Below are 5521 nucleotides of genomic sequence, written 5' to 3' on the forward strand. Positions count from 1 at the left end.
GTCGTGGCTCCTGTTGTTGCGGGGCTACAGCTGTCGGTGCTTTGATTTGGGAAAGAAACTGTTCTAAAGGGAGTGCTGAGGCAGGAGTTTTCCCTACCTACCATTTGGGAGATGAGGAGCAGGCTGCCAGACTCTTCTTGCCTTGCTGAAAAAAGCCAGATGACAGATGGTCATGTCATTATAAATAAAAATAGATTATTGTAGTTCAAGACAGTTCTGAACATGATTTCCACATTGCTTCTCTGCAGGCTGCTGCTGAGAAGTGCGGAGAGCACTGTGCATAAAACCCCTTCATCTGCATAGTAATCAATATTAGGAAATTAAAATTTTAAATTTTTTAAATTGCAAAACTACATCTGCTTTGTGAACAAAGCATTGCTGTCAGTTCCATAGAGAAATGCTGTTTGGTTTAGGCAGGCAGGCAGAAGCCTAGCAGTCTGTGAAGTGTGGCTACAGTAGTGAGCTCTGTGATGTGAGCTGCCAGCACAGCCTTTTTGTATCTTTGTGCCTCCCTCTGATTCTTTTGTCTCCTGCCTAATTACCCATACATCCTCCAAACAGATGTTGCTGTGCTACTGACTTGCAGTGTGGCAGTGCCTTGTGGCATTACATAGGAAAATCAGCAATTGAAGAAAAGTGATAATCTGCATTCTACTACAAAAATAAGCAATAAGTACTTCCAGTAGGGACTGTTATTTCATTACAGTTTTCTGCCCATGGATAGAAATCACGAAAAGAACTCTGGTATAGTATTTATATATGGGGAAAATAAGTACCTAAAGGGATCTTAGATTCTGTGCCATCCATGTAATTTTTTAATAGTATTCAAGTTTTAGCCAGTTCGAAGCATGTTTTTCATATTTGCTTTTGAGCAGAATGTTCTTGAAATTCTTGGTATTAATGTTTACCTATATTGAATCATAGAATCATAGAATAGTTAGGGTTGGAAAGGACCTTAAGATCACCAAGTTCCAACCGCCCTGCCATGGGCAGGGACACCTTGCTCTAAACCATATCACCCAAGGCCTTGTCCAACCTGGACTTGAACACTGCCAGGGATGAAGCATTCACAACCTCCCTGGACAACCTATTCCAGTGCCTCACTACCCTAACAGGAAAGAATTTCCTCCTTATCCAATCTAAACTTCCCCTGTTTAAGTTTGAACCCATTACCCCTTGTCCTATCACTACAGTCCCTAATGAAGAGTACCTCCCCAGCATCCCTATAGGCCCTCTTCAGATACTGGAAGGCTGCTATGAGGTCTCCACGCAGCCTTCTCTTCTCCAGGCTGAACAGCCCCAACTTTCTCAGCCGATCTTCCTAAGGGAGGTGCTCCAGTCCCCTGATCATTCTCGTGGCCCTCCTCTGGACTTGTTCCAACAGTTCCATGTCCTTTTCATGTTGAGGACACCAGAACTGCGCACAATACTCCAAGTGGGTCTCACAGGAGCAGAATAAAGGGGCAGGATCACGTCCTTCGACCTGCTGGTCACGCTCCTTTTGATGCAGCCCAGGATATGGTTGGCTTTCTGGGCTGTGAGCGCACACTGAAGCCGGCTCATGTTCATTTTCTCATCGAACAGCACCCCCCAAGTCCTTCTCTGCAGGGCTGCTCTGAATCTCTTCTCTGCCCAGCCTGTAGCTGTGTCTGGAATTGCTCTGACCCAGGTGTAGGACCTTGCACTTGTCATGGTTAAAATTCATGAGGTTGGCATCTGCCCACCTCACAAGCGTGTCAAGGTCCCTCCAGATGGCATTCCTTCCCTCCAGCATACCAACCAAACCACACAGCTTGGTGTCATCGGCAAACTTGCTGAGGGCACACTCAATCCCACTGTCTATGTTAGCGATGAAGATGCTAAACAAGACTGGTCCCAACACAGATCCCTGAGGGATACCCCTTGTAACTGGTCTCCAGCTGGACATTGTGCCATTGACCACAACTCTTTGTGTGCGGCCATCCAGCCAGTTCTTTATCCACCGAGTGGTCCATTCATCAAATTGATGTCTCTCCAAGTTAGAGACAAGGATGTCGTGTGGGACCGTGTCGAAAGCTTTACACAAATCCAGGTAGATGACATCAACTGCTCTACCGCTGTCCATCAGTTCTGTAGCCCCACCATAAAAGGCCACCAAATCGATCAGGCAGGATTTCCCCTTAGTGAAGCCATGCTGGCTGTCACCAAGCACCTTGTTTTTCATGTGCCTTAGCATGCCTTCCAGGAGAATCTGCTCCAAGATTTTCCCAGCACAGAGGTGAGACTGACTGCTCTGTAATTCCGTGGGTCATCCATTTTCCCCTTCTTGAAAATGGGGGTTATATTTCCCTTTTTCCAGTCGTTGGGAACTTCACCTGACTGCCATGATTTTTCAAATATGATGGGCAGCGGCTTAGCAACTTCATTCGCAAGCTCCTTCAGGACCCGCGGATGGATTTCATCAGGACCCATGGACTTGTGCACGTTCAGATTTTTAAGATGGTCTCGATTCAGTTCCTCTCCTACAGTGGGCCCAAGGTCTTCATTCTCACAGTCCCTGTGTCTGCCTTCCAAGACTTGGGTGGTGCGGTCAGAGCCTTTGCCAGTGGAGACCGAGGTAAAGAAGTCATTCAGAACCTCAGCCTTCTCCAAATCCTGTGTAGCTAGTTCTCCTGAGAGCTTCCTGAGGGGGCTTGCATTCTCCCTAGTTTGTTTTTTATTTGCTATGTACCTGTAGAATCCCTTCCTGTTACCCTTAACTTCCCTAGCCAAGTTCAATTCTAACTGGGCCTTAGCTTTCCTAACCTGGTCCCTAGCTTCCTGGACAACATCTCTGTACTCTTCCCAGACTGCCTGACCTTGCTTCCACTTTTTATAAGCCTCTTTTGTCATTTGAATTTTCCTCAGCAGCTCCTTATCCATCCAAGGAGGTCTCCTGGCCCTCCTGCTGCACTTCCTTCTAGTTGGGATGCAACACTCCTGAGCTTGTAGCAGGTGATCCTTGACTATCAACCAAGTGTCTTGGCCCCCCCTGCCCTCTAGGGCTATATCCCACGGAACCTTACTAAGCAGGTTCCTGAAGAGGCCAAAGTCTGCTCTCGTGAAGTCCAGGGCAGTGAGCTTGCTGCACGCTCTTCTCACTGTCCTGAGGATCTCAGATTCAACCATCTCGTGGTCGCTGCATCCAAGGCTGCCCTGGAGCATCACATTTCCAATGAGCCCTTCCCTGTTGGTGAGCACAAGGTCAAGCATGGCTCCTCTCCTTGTCGGTTCCTCTGTTACTTGCAGAAGGAAGTTGTCTTCCACACAATTGAGGAACCCCCTGGATTGCTTGTGCCGGGCCATACCGTCATTCCAACAGATGTCAGGGTGGTTGAAGTCACCCATGAGAACAAGGGCCTGTGAGCGTGAGGCTTTTGCTATCTGCCTATAGAGTGCTTCATCCGCAGATTCCTCTTGATCAGGTGGTCTGTAACAGATCCCCACAGTAATGTCTCCCATCACTGTTCTCCCTTTAACCCTGACCCACAAACTCTCTGTTAACTGCTCACCAGTCCCCAGAGTTCCATACTCTCCAGCCTATCCCTAACATAAAGGGCAACTCCCCCTCCGCGCTTGCCAGGCCTGTCTTTTCTAAAGAGTCTGTAACCTTCCATTCCAACACCAGTCCAGTGGGAGCCATCCCACCATGTTTCTGTGATGCCTGTTATATCATACCCCTGTAGACGAGCACACATCTCTAATTCCTCTCGTTTGTTCCCCATGCTATGGGCGTTTGTGTAGAGGCATCTGAGCCGAGCTCCAAATGAAGCTGGATCATTGGCTGGAGCAGCCAGAATATCTCTGCACTGCTCCGGGCATTTATTATAGGTGCTGGCAACTGACTGGGTGTGTTGGGATGGAATGATGCCCCCCTGCCCCAACACATCTAGTTTAAAGCCTCCTTGACCAGTCTGGCAAGCCTCCTACCAAAACTGCTTTATCAGACCAGCTCCACAAGCCCCCAGTAGACCTGGCCTACAAACTTGGGTCCCATGTTCAAGACACCCAAACCCCTGACTGTGACACCACCCTTTTAACCATTTATTAACCTGGCTAATCCTCCTAGCTTTTTTTAGGTCCTCCTCTGTATCCTGGAGAATAGACGAAAAGACAGTCTGAGCTCCAGAGCCCCTAACCACCTCTCCCAGGGCTCTGTAGTCCTTCTTTATGTTCCCCAGGCTACTGCTATCTATATCCCTAGCACACACATGTATCACCAGAAGTGGGTAATAGTCCATGTGGCTTACTAGAGCAGGCAGCCTCTCTGCCACATCCCTGATCCTTGCCCCTGGTGGGTAACACACCTGCCTTGAGACCAGGTCAAGCCGACAGACGAGTGCTTCTGTTCCTTTCAAAGTAGAATCCCTTACTACTATGACCCGCCGCTTTTTCCTGGCAGCACCAGTAGAGATCTTCTTTACTAGTGCATCAGGCAGCTGTTTCTGGCGCAGGTGCATTTCCTCATGAGCCCCTGCAGGACAGCAAAGCGGTTCTGAGTGGGGACAACAGGTTCAGGAGGAAGTCCCTTGCTTTTAATTGTCCTTTTCCTCCCTTTTTTGTTGTGGTTTTTTTTTTTTTTTTTTTTTTTTTTGTTTTTTTTTGTCACCAATTCCCAGCTTCGCGGGTTAACAGCCTCCTTTCCTCCATGAGCTACAGGGGAAGCTTGAGGACTCTGCAGTTTGGGCCTGGAGCAAGCATTCCTGTTTCCTCTCAGCTACCCTGACATCTTGTAGCCTATTAATAGCTTCCCGCAGCTCAGCCACCTGCTGCAGGAGAGCCTCCATCAGAGATTACGGAGCACAGCCCTGACCATTGTGTATCCTTCCCTCACCAGAGCAGTGCAGGCACTCTCTACACCCCGAGCTCTGCACTGCAGCCTCCCCTCTCATCGGCTCTGTTTGGGTGCCTACGGTGGCCACCGCCGGGACAGCCACGGCAGAGCTCCCAGACCGGGCCCTGGTCATACGCCGAGTGCTCACCATCCCGCTCGCCTGCCCGTGCGAACTGCCTCTCCGCGCTAACTGGGGCAGGTTTTTACCCAGTCAGGGCTAGCGCCGTTCCTCCTGGCTCCGCCCCCTGTGAGTCCCTGCTCGCGTCAGCTGAGCTGCCGGCTCCTGGGCAGGTCCTGTTGAGGACTTGAGGCTCCCTCGGTGGCTCTTGTTGCTCTGAGTTGAGGCTCCTGGACGCTGAACTCCCCCCCGCTCCGCTTCTATTCCTCCGTCTTTGGTCATAGCCTTTCAGCTTCAGGGTAACAACTGTATACAAGAGGCTGACCTGATAGAGATCCCTTAACTTTATAACATTGTCTAACTGCTTTGAGTCTGTTCTTCCCTTCTCAAAATACCTGCTGGTTCAACCTTTTGCATATAGGAATGAAATAAATTAGACAGATACGCGACTGTTTACACTCCTGGTGCCAGACTGCGCATTGCTGTATTCTCTGTTCTTTCACAGTAGAACCAAAAAGTTTAAACTGTTTGCATGTGTCTGCATGCACTGC

Source organism: Neopsephotus bourkii, unplaced genomic scaffold (genome assembly GCF_033783945.1).
Source record: "Neopsephotus bourkii isolate Nb327-2 ecotype Australia unplaced genomic scaffold, CSIRO-AGI_Nbou_v1 NB_1279, whole genome shotgun sequence".
In the NCBI taxonomy this organism is placed as follows: Eukaryota; Metazoa; Chordata; class Aves; order Psittaciformes; family Psittacidae; genus Neopsephotus; species Neopsephotus bourkii.